This window comes from Telmatherina bonti, assembly GCF_933228915.1.
Source record: "Telmatherina bonti genome assembly, chromosome: 24".
NCBI classification, from domain to species: Eukaryota; Metazoa; Chordata; class Actinopteri; order Atheriniformes; family Telmatherinidae; genus Telmatherina; species Telmatherina bonti.
In genome coordinates, this window is record NC_136633.1 from 25,027,237 (window position 1) to 25,048,615 (window position 21,379).

The window sequence follows — 21,379 nt, forward strand, 5'->3', positions numbered from 1 at the left end:
ATCTATTTGTAAAGAATGGGTCATTGATATCAGGCAGAGGTAGGCAGAATAAAGCCTCCCGTTTCCTCAGGGTTGCCAGGTCTTGCTGACTTTTTATTGAAACAGCATCCTGGGCTGTTGACCATGCTGTGCAAAATATTTCACACTCTCCTTTGTGAAAATATGTACTGACATTGTTACCTTTGCAGGGTAAAATAAGATCTTTTTCTGCTTTTAAGTTGAAGATGAGGAGACTTTTAGAATCACTGTTTTATGGACACTGCATGCATGCACAGCTGTGTTTAACGTGTAAGTGCTTGCAGTGAAAATCACTGGTATTTTCCATTTCAGCCACTGAGCATCCCCTGCTGCAGAAACAGGATCAGACAGGCTCTAATGGCAGCTGTCATTCTGTGACATCTTACGCTTCAGACACGAGAGCTGTCATCCACCGAGGCGGTTTGTAAATCCACAAGAAGCCATCCTGAGTTTGAAGTTTGAAGACTGAATTCCATCAAAGCTGTCAAAGTTTTTTTTTTTCCTTTTACTGCAATTAAAATTCAAATTTCCTCCAGCCTAAAGTTACTGCAACTCTGCCGAGTTAACAAGTAAATGGATTAGTTTTTTTTTTTGTTTTTTTTTTATTTATTTATTTTTTTTATTTTGTCGCACAGGAAATGCTGTGTTGTAGGTGGAAACTCAATAAAAGGGAATAAATTGATAAATTAATATATTAAAAAAAAAAAACAATGATTTGGACATAATTTAATTTCATTGAAGAAATATCAATGCAACACACACACGTATAATATATATATATATATATATATATATATATATATATATAAATAAATATAAATAGGAAATTTATATAGGCATTTCCTATTTCTGTAGCTTTAAATGAAACTTTGTGTCCATAATTGTGGCAAGTTAGTTAACATTTTTATTGGTACTGAAGGTACGTTCCTGAAGAACCCATTTATCATCATTCCTGGTATTTTGTATTTCTCTGTTTGTTAAAGGGATGAACTCCGGCACATGGCAGTAACACCAAGGATGATGAAAACTTTTAGACATTACTTTTTATTCGTTTCAGCCTCGCTGCTCACAGGCTTATGAAAACAACAAAGAAGAGATACTGATTGAAAAAATAAAAGTGTTTCTTTTGCATCAGCAAGTACAATTTTATGCTCTCTGCAGCATATGGAAAGTCTAGACAATAAAAATTTGCAAAACTCCCTGAAGAAGTGTTAACTGCACAAAAAAAAAAAAACAATCGCACTCCTCCAGCCTCATTGACTATTCACAGTGCTCACCTCTGAATGACATGACACAAATATGAGACATGATGAATACAGCAACTCATCAACTGTAACAGCAGAAAGACAAACAAATAAAAGGAAAATCCTCACAAGAGCTGCTGTTTGAAGGAGTATTATCGAAAACCACTCGGTGCGCTTTATTCAGATTCTTTGTCAGCTTTCACAGGCTCATCTCTGGGGGTTTAGCATCGGATCCTGGACATGACAATGACTATTTATAGCATAAGACGTGTTAAATAATAGCCTCTGAGATCACTCGCTCTGAGCTGCCTGACAATGAGGTGATTCTGCTGCTTTTGTGGATTTATATAAGGGAAAGTCATGTTGTTTACGGACAAACATCAAAAGCCAACACAGGAGGTTGGAAATGGTCTTTTTCTTGCCTACCCGTAGTTGTTTGCAGCCTCTTATAGCACTGAGTAAATTAGAACAGCTCTCTGTATGAAAAAGCACTTATCCAATGAAAAGTAAATTGGGCATTAAGCAGCCTGTTAAAGCTCAACATCCGTTTCAAAGGATGAACCTGACTTCTGGCAAAGGCGGATATGTTTTTTTTTTTATTAATCTGGGATCATATTGTAGCTATAGGCTGAGTGTATTTCCCCGGTAGATATCTCAGTTCGTCTACTCCACATTGCTCACATTCATTATTCCTCTATTTCCAATGCTGCCGCCTTCACTCAGTTCATCCTTAGCGTCATGTTCTTCGCATGCCTCTTCTCTCCACCAAATCCCTCCAGATTTCTCTGACCTCCTCACCACACATACTGTCTTCGCAGTAAGAAACATACAAGACTCTAACTCACACTCTTTTCCACACACACACACACACACACAAAGACCAGCCAACTTGGGCAGGGTTTTATCACACTCAGCTCTGGGCACTTTGACACTGAAGAATGAGCCTGGTTCACCAGTTTTAAAAACGAGGATTTCCTCTGGGGCAACTCAAACTGTAGAACTGGGTCTTAAATAGTGGATAGTGGTAATATACTTTAATGAGCATTTGGGCCAGAATAAGATACTTCAACTTCTTACTGTGATATCAGGCTGGGGAAAGTTTGAGAACTTTTATGTGCTCGTTAGTTTTACAATAGAAAATGAGACTCCTGCTTATGATTATTCTGTTGAAATCCATAGTATTCAGTCGAGGGATTAAGCCGGCTCCAATGTGAAGGACGCATGGAGGTAAAGGAGCAGGGAAATTTGAATTAGATGTATATATTTAGATATGTAAATGGAGCATATATGGGATTTTAACTCATACATGGTGTCAAAATGTTCTGGTTTTCCTCCTTTTGGATTTTACTCCTTGCTGTTTTAGTAAAATTTGCTCATTTTCATCATCCATCTAAATCTGCTACAGATGCTCTCCACCATTACAGCCCACTACAGTCAGTGCCTGACATTTTTTTTTTTTTCATTTAGATATTTATTAGAACAAAAGAAAGGATTATGAAATGACAACAAAAAAAAGTAAAGCCCCAAGTGGGGATAAAAGCCTTAGCACATTCAGCCTCTGCAGTGGCCACATCCCCTGGCGACCCCTCTCCTATAGCATACTCCCTCTCCCTTTTGCTTTCATTCACACATTTATGGAGTTACAGAAGCCCAAGGTGATCCCTTCTATCATAGATAATGTTGCACTTCACCATGTCCTACTCCACTGGCTGGGACTAATGGTTATGAAAGCGTACAGAGATGCCTAGAGGAGGGGTCACCAGCTCTGGTCCTTGAGGGCTACCATCCTGCTGGTTTTAGTATTTCCCTGGTAAGACACATTTGATTCAAATGAAAAGGTTCTCCAACAACATTATCTTCTGCACTTGCCTGTTAATGAGCATTTCATTTGGGCCGGGTGTGTTGCAGCTGGGAAACACTGAAACCTTAAGGATGGTAGCTCTAAAGTTGGTGACCTCTAGTCCAGGACATCACTGCTGTCACACATGTCAAGTTTATCATGAATGCTGTTTTGGAACAATAAAAGGAAATCATACAAAACGTCAAAGAGTCAACACTGAGTGAGCACCAAGTTTACACCCTCTGACATTCTGCATTAATTCCAGTAACTTTTAAGCAGTTTTAGTTTTGGTCGCCATTTTAGTTAATGTCTTTCAGGAAGTTGGAATAAAAGCAGACAGGTTGTATCAAGTGATGTAATGACGCATTTGCATAATAACCTGTTGCATACTGATGTTTCTCAGCCTCAGAACACCACCAATCAAATTCTGAATTTGGAGTTTTAAATTAGAAAAGTTTAAAAATGCACATATCGCAACTTGACAGATATAAACACCCAAAGAGATGACCATACAGTCACTATATGTAAACATGGCTAAAGAGGCTACTAATGTTACAGAAGCCAAGTGTGCTAATCATTCAGACACTCGGTCATTCAAACATTGGTCAAATATAAAACACTTCCAGCCTGGGCAAAAATTCCTGCATGTTCCCCACAAGACTGAAACACAAATGTAGCTAAAGAACTGACATTAGTGCAACTACTAGCTAGTTTTACCCTGATGTTAGCAGCCCATAAGCGCCTTGAGTTATGAGGAAACTTTAAGCTTATGGTGGAATTTATCACAATCAGATGTTTGAGTATCATTGTATATATGATAACAGGACTTGTTGGAACTTACCCTCAAAAGAACATTAGCATGGCGAGCCTTTGGGTGCTGCTTGAGTTTGGGGTGTTCTTTCCATCTAGTTTGTGGTCACATTTACCTCCAACTCTCTGTTTTTTTCTGATCGATGATATTGAAAGTATGTTCAAAGATCATTTTATAATTTCGGATCCCCAAGCTGCCCTTGACTGGCAACTTGTCCAGGGTGTATCCTACATCTCACACAGATTGCTTGAATAGGCTCCAGCTCCCCCGCATCCCTTAATCGGACTAAGTGTTTTGGATAAGGCCCCTTGTGTGTGTGTGATGAGTGAACACAGGTGTGTTGAGCAGAATGTGTGCTGCATGCCATGTGGGGGGCGTGACCAAATGTCAACAGGGTGGAGCAGCATTGTTGATACTTTTTAGTTTTTGACAGACAAAACACAGAGACCAGACAGAAATTTAATGCATTTTTAACGTCTGACAGTTCAGTTTTAACTCGTCAATGAAAATGTACACACATCTTGTGTTTTAGACATCAAAGATGGAAGTTTAGTTCGTCATCATCTCAGTATGGTCTTGCAAAAGAGAGTTGTCAACAAAATGATTTAGTCAATGTTATTGTTGACAAAAACAACATTGCATTTAATCACAAGGCTTAAATGCCAGTCTCTATCAATTTTTAGCTTATGACTAAATCTGTAGGAGTCTGTTCAAATGAAAGATGCAAAAAAAGCAATAAGTTGAATTCACCTCCATTCAAAATGGCCAACTTCTTCTGACTTGATTTATAGGGGCTGCAGAGACTGTTTTTAAAAATAAACACTCAAGACCTTTTTAGTTTAGCTTTTAACTAAGTTTTAACATTCTTCACCCATATTTATTCTTCTTTTTAGTTCATTTTCTTTATTTATATATTTTATATATTGATTTACATCTTTTTAGTTAATTTGATTTATTTTATATATTTATTTACATATTAGTATAAATTTTATTATTTTTTAAATGGATTTTACTTTTGTTTAGTTATCACTCCAGCTCTCTCCTCATTGGGGTCCTTTTCATCAAGGGCTGCCCCTGCTCTGACTGCTTGGGTGGGGGCTGTCCCTGTCTGGTGGGTCGGGATCCGGCGCTGCAGCCTTACAGTTGTGGTGTGGGTCCTGTCTGCCCGGACCCGGGTGGCCCCCATGGTGATGGTCTGGGTGGTCTTGGTTGGGGGTAGCCCTTTGTGTAGAGGCTCCCTGAGAATATAGTTTACTTATCTGGTGCACATCTGGTACAAATGCACCTGGCCATTCATCTTCTTGTAACTGTTATAGGGGCTAATAAGGCATGGGTGAGGGTGGTTGTGGGTGGGTGTAAGGGGATGTGTAAGTGTGTTAGTGTTTTATCTATTTTGATGTAAATTGTTGTAAAATATAAAGCACTTTGTATTGTTTTTAAGCACGAAAAGTGCTATACAAATAACATTTGATTTGATATAGGCTCACGCTTTCCATTGGGGTTACACAAACTGTCATGTGGTTGGCGCATGATAAAGCCCCCAAAAAGGCAATTAATTTGTCATAAAAACAATAATAATAATTGCTCTGGATAAGCTGTCTGCCTAAATATTACAAATACCATACTGAAGCCTAGTACTACCAAACTGAAGCCACCATGCAAAGCGAACAAAACATAAAAATTTTACTCAAGTGTCTGCATATGAGTAAGAAGGAATAAAAGCTTTCATGTCCCAACTGTGTATGTTCTAAATAATTAATGATTTAATTCACCTCTAGCTGAAACCACGTTGCATTACAAAGTGTGTTGTATATGGTAAAATACTGCATATCCTAAAGGATGGAGGTCTTTTTTTTGAGTTTCTAAAAAATTAATTTGAATTGTTGTGAACAGCATACACAAGTCATTTTAAAGCTTTAAGCTATTACTTGAAATTCAACGTAATTATGACAGAATTTATTGTCCAGTTTTTTGGATACATTTACCCTTAAGAGATAACATAATTCTCATTACTTTTAAAGGTAGGTTCAACCACCTGGTATCAGCAATATGCAGTATGCAAACAATGCCATAATCATCCTGTAGTCAGCATCTTTAAAATCAGTACTAAGGAATATTTTGGTATCTTTGAGCCTTTGGGTGCAACTGCATGAAAATTGATCATTCCATCATGACCAGCCACAAAACCGTTGTTTTTTCACTCAACACAGTCCAATCCATCCAGGAATGAACTTAAAGCTGTATTATGGTAGATGAATAGAGTTTTCTTGTTTCAAGGTCATTTCAGATGGAGAGAAAGGCAATGGACATATGTTTTGTCCTCATTTCAGCTGGAATTGACAGAAAAGGGATATTAGGTTCTATTTCCTGAAGGTGACAAACATCAGGTTGTCAGAGAAATGTGCAAAAGCAAATGTCTGTATTAGCATCCATGGCCCAGGTGACCAGTACGTGTGAAGGTGCCATTTATGCAAATGATTTTAAATGACACCTTCACACATACTGGTCGCCCATGGCATAGACAACCAGTATGTGTAAAGGTGCCGCTGATGCATAGGCGTATACTGGAATTTTTAGTAACATGGTACCATCAATGAAGCTTTCCCCAGAGCTTGTTGGTTATTTTCGAGGACAAGATCTCTTTCTGTATATCTTACAATATGTGGTTTCATAGACTTTCATGTATATGTTTATGAAATTTCTACCATATAGCTTTGCTCTGTAATTGGCAGGAGCTTATGAATAAATTGTGAGTTTGAATGAATCATAAAGCAAGGACGTCTGTATGGAAGATATATATGGGGTGGGTTGATGTCAGTGCAGCAAGATGTCAGATTTAAAATGTTATTTTGCACCTGCTTGTTCAACATTTCTACAGCAAAGTGGATGAAAAAAATGCTTGAAAATGTAATTCCCAAGCAGTCATCCCATTGCTTTCTCTCTGAGGTTATCTAAAAAAAAATGAAAAACACAGAATGACAGCTCTATTATACAAAAGACACATCTGCAAAGTGTTCAGGGGACACCGGACGAAACAACGGCCACCATTATCCATAATTAATATCCACTTGGTTGTTTTAGGCGCCATGCTTATGCATATTTTAAAGAAATATCCAGTGAATATGTTCGACTTGTACGAGGATTGGACAAAAGGAATCAACTTCCCAGAAACTGATGGGAACTTCACTACCTAGCATCTGCTCACAACTTCCTCCCAGAGGACTCTGTTGCTACGGGGACCAGAAGACTAATTTGGCCATTGCATTTAATATGCAGTGAAAATCCCTGATAGAAACATTTTGTATTTGTCAGAGACATACCACGGGGAAAAGATGTTGTTGCATAGGGATTCATGCATATGTGGTAGTTTGTTACTGTAATATAGACACACACAAACACACCGTACTGTATTATTTACCTTGAAATGACATCTTTAGTAATGTAATAGAAATAAAAGTGCTTTCAATTTAATTGAAGTTCTTGTTAAGGTTTTTTTTTATTATCTGTGAAGGACTGATGGAAATACATGAAGGAAGCCCTACCAAACTGCAACTTATTGTTCTGGTTTATGTTCATTCATTTTTGTGGTGGAATTTCCCAGACTTATTTTGATTACACTTCATGCCCAGCAGTAAAAACCTAGTGAGTTCACTGATAAGTTAGCTGAATGTTATCTGGCTTTCGTATGAAGACAAGAACTTAGATTCATGGAGTGGATTCAAGATAATATCAGTCTCTTTTTCCCCAGTCTCACAAATTTTATTATTTCAATTTGATTCTGGAGTCAATATGTAATGATACATGTTGATTTTACACAATCATTTCATCAAAAAGTTACTATTTTATCCTTTGAGCTAAGACATTTAAATGAAAAACAATCTGTTCTTTTACCAAAAATCAATGGTACCATATTCTGTACGTTAAACTTTAATGTTCAAACTGAAAAAAATAAATGTTTATTTGTAGACATTAATATAGAATAAACATGATTAACACATATTTTTGCAACTTTTTAAAATAACCAAAGGTTGTACAGAAGTCTGAAGAGGATGACTATCTGTGAACTTGTTTGGCCAGATTTGACTTTTAGCTAAACTGCTGGCATTTCCATGAACAGTGACAATAAATATGCAGCACATGATAATTATTTATGTAGCATCTGCAGCTGTATCCTACATAGAGCAGGTTAAAAACTTAAACCAAAAAAAAACCATGTAATTTGCACCATATAGTTGTATCGTGATGCAACAAAATTTGGTCTGACTCAGCATCCACACCGTAGCATGAAGAGAGAACGGTGCCTTTTGGGTGGGGGGGGGGGGGGGGGGGGGGGGGGGGGAGCTTTGCATAGGTTTCTTGCCAAAAATAAAGCTGCAATCCAGAGGCAGCAAGCACGCTACCCCCCTTTCTTTCTGCAGCACCTTGATGATTCAAGTTTAGCATCAGCACATTCTGACACACTCAACGCTGTCCCTCCAGCGCATCATCAAATCTGTTCTGATGCTGCCAGCTTGTCATTTAATGCCTCAGTGAGGGATGTGCAGACACACAAACATCCTTTTCAAACAGGACTGTGTAAGTAAAAAAAAAAGTGCTGTGAGAAAATAAATGCCTGCAGCTCGGAACACAGCAGGGGTTCAGTTGATGGGTGAATGCCTTGAGCGCTGACAGCTTTCAGAGACGGTGATTGCCTTGTTGGATTTTTCCTCAATTTTAGGACACAAGCAGCTTCCTTTGTAGTAAAAGGACTGTTATAATTCACTGAACATATTTTATGCACATTATGCACTGTTTTGGAGAAAGAAAAAAAAAAGCTTTCCCTTATAAATTGCAACTCAGATGCAAATATAATAGGCCGAGTTAAAAATAAAAGGGATTATATGATTAAAGGCTATCGTCTTTGTTTATTTTCTCCTCTCATATTTCATGTTTGTTTCCTTTGTTTCCCATGCTGACTCAATAACTTCTCCTCATTTGCAGGAGGCTGAAAGGACAACACAGAATCCCTCGGGTTACACAATACTGGCTCCAGTGCACATGCACGGTGGCGGGCACGCATGAAGAGTTTGGTCATACACAGCAGTGCCCTCTCTTCTTTCATTAGACCCATGCACAGGTGCAGAGTCTGCTGCTGGCTGATGAAAAATAATTTATCAAAGTCTGTGGTGGCATTGCAGCAACCTTTTTTTTATTTTTTTTTTCTTACCAAATGTCACCTTCAAAGGGAGCTTCTTGCTCGCGTGTTATTGTTCGAAGGCAACACAGTCCAGATATTGCCTGGGGCATCTAAATGAGGCTCCTATTATGAATGCTATGATTAAATGGCCCCTGGTGCAGTAACAAATCCCCAGACCCACACCCCGCCCCACCTTTAATCTACATTGTGTGCCTGAGAAAAGGGCAAAGCCACTCTTCTCACCTATCGACCTTCTCCTTAATTGAGCGTGATTTCACACTGTTTAAAACTTTCAGAGGTTCTGGCCTGAAATAGTGCTGCGGTTTCCAAAACATCAGGTGCAGCCTGAGATGAACTGCAGTGGGGGTTTCAGGTTACAACCCTGTCTCAAAAAAAAAAAAAACACAAAGAAGAAATTGAGATTCCATTAGAATGATAGCTTTTCATAGATGTGTCAAGTTTTCTTACATTTCCTCCCCATTTATTTCAAAATAAGCTAAATGGTACTAGTCAATCATTGAAGTGATCAGCATAATTACCAACATGTGTTTACCACTGACAGCACCATTGTCTGAGTTGCTCTCCTCTTCTGACTCTACTGACTATGAATACACTTCACTTTACAAGCTTGACTAAAATAACTAGAAAAGTTAAAAAAAAAAAAAAAGGTCAGACTGGAAAAGTACTATATAAGTAGAAGTCCATTTACCATTTTTACCATTCAGTAACAGCTTTGCATACTTCATTACACCAACCTAACTCTCTTGGTTACACCAACAGAACACTCCTGGTTATCTCATTGTAGCAGCTTTGCTGTAGAAAGGACAGTGGATTTATCTATACATCCATTTTTATGGATAGAAACCCAGGCCACAAAAACTCCACATGACCACAGCTTGTGGCACACAACAAATTATGTAATCTATGTCCATGTAGCCTCTTATTATCACTTCTGGCACACACAACACTTGCAATAACCCATATCCAAACCAACAACTGACATTTGCAACATGTGTCCCTCAAAGCACTTCTCAAACCCACATTTAACCAGAATCTGGACCGTAACTTGTGAACATGACACATACTAGTACCATAACTAAGCCATAAGAGAAAAAACGTACCCACATTCAACCAGAATCTGGACCATATTTGGAGAACATGACACATACTAGTACCATAAGTAAGCCATAAGAGAAAAAAGTAGCCCAGATAAGTACCTCAAAGTGTGAGTTATCTAATTCTATGCCAGTGCAGATACGAGTTTCCAAAAGTGGATGCGAAGTGATGTGAGTGAAATAAGCCTCCTTCCAAGGCTTAGAGATTAGGTAAGGACTTTGGAGTACTGAAATGAGTCATCTGTGGTTCAGTCAGAATGCCTCAATGCTCCATTGGTGGTTTCTGGGCATGTTCTTTGGGAGATAGACCCCAGGGCAGATCCAAGACCTGCCAGATAGATTATTGTGGATTTGTGTACAGTCAACATAAGACCTGTTTATTGCCTCTAAGGACTATATGGCTAAAGGTATTTGGAAAACTGCTATTAAGTAAATCTACTGTGGTGATAAAGTACAAAACCTGAACAGAAACTTGTATTGAGTGCTAACTTAACCATATCTTTAAACACAACCATCTTCAGATGGGAGAATTTTAGGATTTACTGCTTTTTTGTCTCCAGCAAGCAAAGGACTACTCAACCACAAAGAGCTCAAGTGATTGATTGCAGAGTATTCACTTTACTTTCAAAAGCTGCTTGGCTGCATTTGCAGCAGGTTATGGATCACTGTCCATGTGCTTAATGTTAAACTTTTCAATCAGCTTTGCCGCATTTGGCTTCATCTGAGCAAACAATATATTCCTGTTCATTACATAATTCACCTGGTTGCTTCTTTCTTCTGTCACACCATTGATAAAGCACTACTTTCATTGGAAATCATACATGGATTTGCCATCATGTTGCTTTAAAGTGTTTATGCTTTCGGTCATGAATCATTTTAAGCTTTGGTTGTTTTTTCTCATCATTGTCTTGTTATTCTGGCAGATGTTAGTTTCATCTGGCAAAGTTTTTAAACAAATATATTTTTAAGATGATATTTTGGAAACTTTGAGCTCGAATTTAATTTAAATTCTGTAATGAACCATTTCTACTTGTAAATAGTTTTCCCAATATTAATTAGTTTGATCTGATTCCTAAAAACAAAACAGTCAGTCAAGGCAATTTAAAGTCACTGTAAACAAGTCCAACAGAAAACAATCAGATTTAAACTAATTGAGTCCAATTTATTATAATTGGGTAATATATGGTCAGTTCATTTTAAGTCACTCAGACTTTAAGATGTAGACTTGGATGGTGCTATGCTAACTGCTAGCTGTTTTCTTTACCTAACCAGAAGTTGATCGTTAGATTATGCTTCCCAATTATCCACTATTTTCAACTTCTTAACTGTTTCATGTTGCCAAACTCTCAACAACCTCTGTTTTGTTTTGTTTCAGTATACAATAAACTCTTAATTTGATCAAACTTTTCATGGTTCTTCCAGGCTCATAAATTTATTTTCATTGTGAGGCTAAGAAGAACCTGTTTTAAGCTAAAATTATCCTCAAAGCACGTCTGCATACATTAGGGCCGGTGCAGCTGGCACCGGTGATATGTACTCTCGCACTCGAGTTTTCAATCTCTCCTCTACTATCACTGTACAAATTCAGCAAGAAGCTCCAGATATCCAGAAACACATAATTACAAACCAACCAATCACCAGAAAGTTCCGCAATTTCTGCTCCTTTTTTCAACACAATTTGAATCCTGCGGCTTACAAAATCATGCTACTATTGTGTGGATTTTATTGGCTAATGAGCCATTTTGCACCTCATGTATTCAATTCAATTCAACTTTATTTATATAGCATCAAATCACGGCAATGCCATCTCAGGACGCTTTACAGACAGAGGGGAAAACATAATGAAGGCCAATTCATAACAGCCTATATAAGGAAACCAACAGATTGAGTTGAGTCCAACTCAATCTCCCATCCTGAGCAAGCGCACTGGCAACAGTGGGAAGGAAAAAACTTCCTTTCAACAGGAAGGAAACCTCCGGCAGAACCCGGCTCAGGACAGGCAGCCATCTGCCTCTGCTGTGTGGGGGGAAGAGGACAGAAAGACAACAGACAACAGGAACTGCTACTCCCGGCCAGGGAGACCTGCTGAGACAGGAGACATACATGTTAATGATGCAACACTGTTATTGGGGGGGGGGGGGGGGGGGGGGGGTGGATAAAAGAGAGAGATAAAGAGAAAAAGAAAGAAGCTCAGTGTATCAGGAAATGTCCCTCAGCAGTCTAAACCTATAGCAGCATAACTAAGGGATGCTAACCATCCCTAGCTATAGGACTTATCAAAAAGATAAGTCTTCAGCCTAGTCTTAAAGGTGGGGAGGGTGTCTGCTTCCCTAACACTAACTGGGAGCTTATTCCATAAGAGAGGGGGCTGATAACCAAAGGCTCTGCCTCCTGCTCGGCTCTTTGAGACTCTAGGAACCACAAGTAAGCCTGCAGTCTGCGAACAAAGTACTCTGCTTGGTATATAAGGAACTATGAGGTCTTTGATATATAGTGGTGCCTGGCTGTGGAGGGCTTTATATGTAAGGAGAAGGATTTTAAATTCTATTCTAGATTCAACAGGCAGCCAATGAAGAGAGGCTAAAACTGGAGAAATATGATCTCTCCTGCTGGTTCTGGTCAGGACTCTGGCTGCAGAATTCTGGATCAGCTGAAGGCTTTTCAGGGCATATTTAGGACAGCCCAGTAATAGAGAGTTACAGTAACCTAGTCTCGAAGTAACAAAAGCGTGAACCAGTTTTTCTGCATCACTCTGAGACAGAATGTCCCTAATTTTGGCTATATTACGTAAATGAAAGAAGGCTGTTTTAGTAACCTGCTTAATATGTGGGCCAAAGGACAGGTCCGAGTCAAATATTACTACAAGGTTTCTCACTGTAGCACTGGAAGCTAAAGTAATGCCATCCAGGTACACACCTTTATCATGGAAAACATGCTAAGAAATGCTTATAAAGCACCCATTAAGTTAAATGTGATTAATGTGGCTCTAGATGAAGGAAATAGAACTGCTGCATGTTTGGTAAAGGTGCGATTCAGATGTAGGTATACTCTATAGCCTGGAAATGATGGAACTTCTATATAACTGCACTTCAAGCAGGCCTCAGTGAACATCTGAAGAGCATACGGTGGCAACTGAGCTTATGCATACGCCGTGCGAGTATCAATCCAGCTTTATAGCCCTTCTAAATATATTTTGTGGGTTCAGTAGTTTCCAAATGATAACAATACAATGGAAATCCATTCCAGACACTTTCTTTGCTAAACTTGTAATAAAATAATCTCTTCATAATCTCTTCAAGAAATTTCTTTTGAGTTTCTTGCAGATTCAATTGGAGAAAAAAGTTGCAAAAAGCCTTCTTCAATTTGGTGTGGGTCCAACTTAATGTGAAATCTCCTAAATTAATGCCAAACCCCTGCACTTTAAGCCAATATTTCTTGATATGACTATAACTTGAGTATGTTTTGGCCAAAATAACTACAAATGAGTTGGGAACATCATAAGTTTGGACTTAAAGACATATTACGGAACTTTGTGACCCTAAAACTCTGCATTATGGACTTGTTCGATGACACAGTGACATCTATCAAATGCATTTCTGGAGCCATTGCTGCCCATCATTGTTCCGAGTCTGAGAAACCGGTCTATACAACTTTTTCATTCGGGACGTGATGTGAGATTATAGCAGGGTTTCGCTTCATGCACGTTGGTTGCTTTGAACACGCAACGTCACTGATTTAGCAAAAAATTCAAAGAGAGTGAGGGACAAATTGAGTCATCGTTTTGCTGGCTGTAGAAAGCTAGCCAAACAAGTTAGCTTTAGGTCTGCAACATAGATCCTACATGGCATCCATGTTGCATAGATGCATCTATTTTTGGCATCTATGCAACATAGATGTCAAATTAGTTGCTGATAAAACGTGTGTGGTGGTGAAAATGGCAACAATTCTGTAGTGTGTCTTTAAATCCAGCTGGTACTAAATCAAAAGGATGTTTTTTTCCTACAAGTACCATTTAGCAAGGCATTTTACTCCCCAACTGCACTGATTAACCATGACTGTGTTCTAATGAGCAGCCCTCATGAGATACTACAAGTAATTTTATACACAAGAGGCTGGGTGCAACTGAGATAAATAGCCAAGTCATTTCTCTGGAGTGTTCAACTGGGTGTAGATCTGGCAGTTTAGACAGCTGTGGCCTTTGTTAGATACGGTTTTCTTGTTCATCAAACTAGTGAATGACCATGCACACCCTGCAAATGACAGCACTGTCATCTGTGCAGAAAGCACTTGCATCCAAGAGAGCTATAAAAGCATAATATAGATTGAAGCTGGTGATTATTCAATGGTGCACTCACAGGGGTTGAGTGGACCGAGACGGAGGGAGGTAAAAAAAAATGAAACGCATTTTGTCTGCTTTCAGGAATTCTCTCTGTAACTTAGTGATGTCTGTCTTCTGTTATAGCCAATACAGTTTGGGTAGTTTTTAACACCATTAACCAGCCACCAAAAAAGACCTTTGAAGTGTGGAGAAAATCCTGAAAAAGAAGCCCCTCTTGTTGCCTGTAATTGACAAAAAGGAGGTAAACGGCTTCTAAATGCATGATTCATATTGTGACATTTGACAAAAGAAAACTTCCAAATGGATCACCATGGTACTTATGTGCTTTGTGTCAAAAATGTTTAGCAGTCTGTGATTACAAAGTTTTTGAAATGTCTTCTTCAAAAAAAGTAACATTTTTAGTAAATTTAAGAGTGCATTAAAAACAGGGTCACTTTGGAAGCAGAAAATGAAAAAAAAATCTCTGTTTAAAAGTATGCAAGATGACATCTCCAATGCTTACCTGTTTCTGCACCGCTAAGCAATAAGAACTGAGATCCTGGTCAGAAGAATTTGTGTACTTGTTTGATTTGTGAGTTTCCCTCCATTTCTAGCTCATAATCTAGTCTAAAATGAAAGACAAGGAAGTGTTTTTTCTGTTGGGATGAAAAACATGAATGCTTGGAAGACTTCAGCAGAGAAAAGACACTATCAGAGGAAAGCTGGGATTAAAGTTACTTGGGGAAAACACGATGAAAAAGAATGTACATCAGAAGCAAACAGGAAGCCGCAAGAAAACACATCTGGTGCAAATACGGAGGCGCAGTGTTGAGTTGGCTGTCCTCAGATGGTGTCTAAATATAAACAAGCAGGGTAAAAAAAAACAGGCAAACAGTCTTTTATTGTTTAGTATTGATGAATTTAGGCACAGTTGCACAGTCTGATCATGCTGATTGATTGCCAGCACTTAACTGTAGCACAGCATTCACTCTGTTTGGCTTAATTCCAGGCGAAATTATGATTTGTCTGGAACAGCTGTTCTTGCCCAAAGGCTGAGACTGTCTAATATGGCTGCTGAGGTTTTGGTATATTACTTCTATAACAGTGGTTACCAATGCCTTGGGACCCAGACTGTTTGTACTTTAGCCTTGTAATGAAGCACATATGAGTTTATTTGAACACCATTAACGGTGGTAAAGAGAACCAGCATCACTTTGTATCATCATCAGCTTGCAAAACCTTCTCCAGCAGCAATAATTAAAAGTAATTGTTTTCTGCTCAACATCCGTTTCTCACTTGGTTTGGGATTTTTTTTTATTTTTTTGGTGCTCTTCTCTTTTACAACATAGTCTCACTTCTTTGAGGTTTGTGGCCTTTTTTTGTGCACAGCTCTCTTTAAGTCTCACCAAAGCATTTCAACCAGTTTGAGTTCTGGACTTTGACTGAGCCATTGCAACATCCTGATTCTTTTGTTTTTTAGTATTTCTATCTATTTTCCACTTTTGCAAAGCTCTGGTTTATTTGGAATCATTATCCTGCTGCATGACCTAATCTCTGCTAAGCTGTTGGACACATTTCGACACACCTGACTATTGGTATATGACCTGTTTCACAGTGCTCTGATCAATTTATATAAAGTCTAAATGGGAAAAAAAAAGGCATCTAATATAAATTTTCCATTACCTTTGTTTAATTTTCAATTGGTTATTTAAATGGTTGCCATGGAGATTGATTTGGTGAGTTGTTTCTTTGACTGTATTTAGACCTTACTGCTGGACTGTGCCATGGTCCATGGACTGAGTTCTTTAGACTTGACTCTCTGAGAAGAGTCAGCTCTTTTGGTTCCCAAATGGCTTTTGATTTGGTGTCATTTTAAGCTTCTATTTTAGTCTCATTTAACAATTATGATTTGTTTGCTTGATGGTAAACAAATTCTATTCCACTTATTTTACCATAAGTTTTGTTTCTGTGGCGTTTTTTTCATTAGAAATTATAACCATATTTAAACAAGCCACTGAACACAGAAACAAACCAAATAAATAAAGACCAAAATTAGAACATTATAACACTTTACATGAATTAATTTCATTATTTATGATAGAATTGTAAATTAAACCTGGCTTCCAGCTTTATCTGTGTACCTTGTCCTTGCCACAACACTTCCTGTCTTTTAAGAGGCCATTCCCTTATTACATCGTGGTACGATCCTAGTCTTTCCTCACATTGATATTATAGTATGCCCACAGATCCAGCTTTCTTCGACATGAATCAGTTCCTCTCGTTCACTAGAAAGAACCAGTTCCAACAGCTGGCTCGTTCATGAACGGCACAACACTACTCAATGACTCAAAGGTATCCTTTTGCAAGAGATGGATCACATATCATGTCCCCTCTACCACCATGTTTATAGTTTGTATGAGGTGCTGGTCTGTTTTCTCCAAATGTCATGTTGTGTTTCATAATTAAAGGTCTCCATTTTTATTCTATCCAGAGGACATTGTTCCAAATGTTATAGTTTGTTCTGTCTGTCACGGTGTTGGGATTTGGATTTTGGAATAAAGTTTTAAAGGCATCTTACTCAGGCTTAACTGTGACTTCTGATCCCTTTCACCTGTTTTTATTCCCAGCATGTATTCAGCCTTTAGTCCCATCGCTGGATTTCTGAGCCTGCCGAGTTGGAAATCTTTTTCCATTCTGAGCTTTTCAGGTTATTGGACAAAGAAATGTCTTGTGGACTGCAGCCGGATTCTGAATGAAGCTAATTTTGGGTGGATTTCTTTGTACAACGTTTAGGACCTTGAGGATTGCTTGCCACCTTGACGTTACAGAAATAAGTTGTGTTCCAAACCCCAGCTTGTCTCCCAGCATGCTTCACTCATTCTCCAGTGATTCTGTGGCTCACTGCTGGTTTTGCCGCTGTATTTTCCTGAAAAGCTTCCAACTAATGGCAGCAAAGTCATTTGAACTTGTTTTTGCTCATCATGTACTTTGAAGACACCCTCGATAAATTGCACCACCTGTTCTTTAAGTGACTGACTTTGTTTTGGTACAAACTGCTGACACATTACATCGTGTCTTTAGAGACAAAGCTATTCCAAAAAAAGCCACGAATGTTCAGTCGTTTTCCAAATGTAGAGAGCTTTAAAAGTTATCATGCTGACTAGTGATGTTTTCATGTCAGCATTTTAAGTTTTTTCTGAGCATTGAACAGACTGACCTTGGCATGAATTTGTTAAAATATGTTTGCCTGCAAATGTTGGCAGCCGTCTTGTTTGTCTGTCACTTCGAAATAATTGCTGTCACTGTAGAATGATGGGCTTCAATTTGTTAAATGTTGCAAGATAATCATCACCAAATTTATGGGCAGCAACAGTTGCTACTCTATGATCATTACTAATGTCTTTCAATCAATCAAATGGCCAAATGTTGATGCTTTTTTTTCCTCGCACTTGCTTGTTATTAAATCATCAGTTGATCAGTAGCACCTGACTGCTGGTGCTTACCTTTTGTTTGAATGTGCCTGATGAGATCTTTTATGTCCAGATGTGGTAAAAACCAATTATTCTAAAGTCTGTATTCCATTTTACATGACTATTACTGCTTCTCGAATTTGTGACTATTAAACTAAAGCTAAAATTGCTTTCCATGCATTGAAGGGGCTGGAGATGCTAACAATGGGAGTCTTGGCTTTTCTGAGGTACACAGATCACTGTGAAATAGAGCGAGTCTTCATAGGTTCTTATTAGTTCTACTAGACCAAGCAGCAGCAGAGGCCTGTCTTGGACTGCTATAAAAAGAAAAAGAAGACAAACAGGAGACTGGACTTGAAAGGCTTGGAAGACATTAGATAAACTTTTGTTTCACAGACTGAATACATTTATATTGTTATATGAGGATTTGTTGTTTTTTTTTTTTTTTAAATCACATGCATTTCTGATGTTTTTATGTGGCAGAGTGGAAAAACATTTGCAAAACCTCACCTAAATGATTTTACTGTCCATACAAATTAACACAGTTGCATAAATGCCTTTGTAAGACAATGGCCTGACTTCACATCGGTCAGCTCGGCTTGGGAATGTTATTTCAAAATAATTTTATTAGGATTTCCCCGAACTAAAGTAATAAAAGTTAAACTCAGCAAATTAAGTCATCAGATGGTGAATACCTGGAGGTCTATTTGTTCAAATCAAGTTTGCATTTCCAGAAGGTTCCGCGTTCGAGGCAGGTCGACATTCATAGCCACTTTAAATGTGAAGGAGAACGTAAAAGCTTGTCTAAAAGATAAAAGCAAGCGTCATAACGTAGATCTGGTGGGTTTCATCACACTGAGTATCTTTGATGGTGTACAATTCATCTGTGTTCCTTTGAAGTAAAATGTGCACACCTTAAAAAGACATATAGCAATGCAATTAGGCCAACATCATTAGCTAAAGGGTTTCTTTGGTATCACAGCCTGTGTCATTCTTTATTCATGTGCACATCATATACAGCACCCAAACGCAATAATATAATGAGCTTTTTTTCTTTCTTTTTTTTTTTTTTTTTTGATTGTGGGGAAAACAAACATACACTAGTTTACTTCCAAAGACAATAACAAAGAAACTTAAAATGTATAATTTGTCTTTATTTTATCTAATGCAAGTATATTATATTTACATTATCTTTCTATTCTATAAAAACTATAACTTTTTTTTTTTTATTCCTGTTTATCAGAATGGTAAATGCAGTAATTACAATGTATGCTTGTTTTCAATATATGTATTCTAACGGTGTATAGGGTGGCTCCTAATGTCCACTAAAGTGGTTAATTTGCAAATATACCATCTTCACCCATGTTTATACGACAAAACAGTTTTTAAATTGGTGTACCGTGGTGACTGCATACCAGGATTAGAGAATCTTAAAGGTAAACCATAAATACATTTGGTGCATTATTTGATGAAGGGAAAGGAGAATTTCTTGTCATTCATATCTGCAATATTCATACCTACTGTAACATGAAACAGCAGCGCTATGCAATGTTTCCATCTTGTGCTTGTCTACAGACACGGAGCTATAAATTCCACATCTTGACAAGCATTGGCTAACGTTAGACCAACACAGTGTAGAGTTTTACCACAGTTTAGAGAAGCCTCACTTTCAAATATTAATAATTCAGACTGACGAGAAGAAGACCCTGGCACTAAACACTAACATTGTTTTAAACAGCTAGTGCAAGTCGACGGATGTCTGGACAGTAGCATGGACTCCATTTGCTACTGAGTGAACTATAGCTCTGTAGTTTTACCACTGAAATATTACTGCAGGACTGAACATACTATAATATCCCATCCACAACAACAACGCTGGACCAAAGCGCTAGAGAGAAAATGATAAAACATTAAAACAGCCTCATATCACAATTGTAAACCGAATTTACTGTTAAAATAAATAATAAACAAGATCAACACTTTACAAGGTATTAAAAGCCAAATAAAAAAGATGAATAATTTGAATAAGATCTAAAACTTTGACAGTGTACAGCAGGGATGGGTGATATGTCCAAAAAAATTATTGCAATATTTTTTTAAACTATGTCAATGACAATAATCACAAACAGACATCACAGCCTCAGTAAAATCATTCCCCTGTTTGCTCAACTTGGCACAAGGTCTACCACAAAATAAAAACTCTACAATTCCATGCTGGTTCCTCTTTTGCTCGCAGTCCTCCCCACTTCTGAAGTCACTGTTTCAGTTCTTCAGTCCTAATGAAGTATATATGTATGTGTTAGTCATGTTTAACAGTAAAAATCATGCCGAGCATCCTAAAAGTACATCCAGCTGGGAGGATATACAAAGAAATTATTAGTGGGCCTAAAACGAAGCCACAACAATAGTAATGGACAGAAAGGGACAGAGAAAGTTTACTACATTACGTATGAATTTATAAAGATGAAATTTAATATATTGAGATCAACTGTACCAAATTCAGCTTTTAAATCTAAAACCATAAGAACATAGTCACAAAAATCAATGCATATATGTATATAATACATATAAAACACTTAAAACAAGATTGGATAAACTCTAAAATGTCTCATTCATCAACAAAGGCTTTTAGTTGAGTGTAAACTAGATTTCCAAGATTTTTGAAAGAAAATATGATCCCACTAATGCGGGGATATTCCAGCAGCACATCCAGACAGTTCTGGTAACAATACCTATTCTTTGTAAAGCCTACAGATTGTGTTCTGATGGCTCCAACAAACCAGCTTTGACTACTTGCATCTGGACTGTGCTAAAAGTGGGTGGCAGGGATCAGAAGCCTCTTGGCCACAGTGTCTATTCATTTCCTATTGTTGCCATGGAAACACTGGCTCGGTAACCCAGCAAAATTTCACATGATACCCTGTGCTAAGATGACCAATTATAACCTCATATAGTGCAAAAAATCCCACATTTTGTCCGGGGACTCCTACGCAGCGCCGGATCATCTGGCATAAAGTTCCAGTTAAACTTCTGAATCTGAACTTGCAAGTTAGGCAGTCAAATGCAAAAGTTTTTCAGCTCTGTATTTCTCTCGATACATGAAGTTGCATCATGTGGCATTACTATCCATTGCTTTATGTGTGTGTAAAGTAGGTAATGGTCTGGATGTTATTTAATGTGATCACAAGATGTGTAATAAACTACATGTGTATTTATTAAACAAGACCTGCAAAAAAATTCAATAAAAAATGCTTTCAGAACACATTTAATAGCATTAAGTATGTGATCATTTTTCATTGGTTAAGCAAAATCTGAAAAATGCTCATGATCATTTAAACTATTTAACTCAGAATTTTAGGTTAATCTGTTAAATTTTATTTTAAAAAA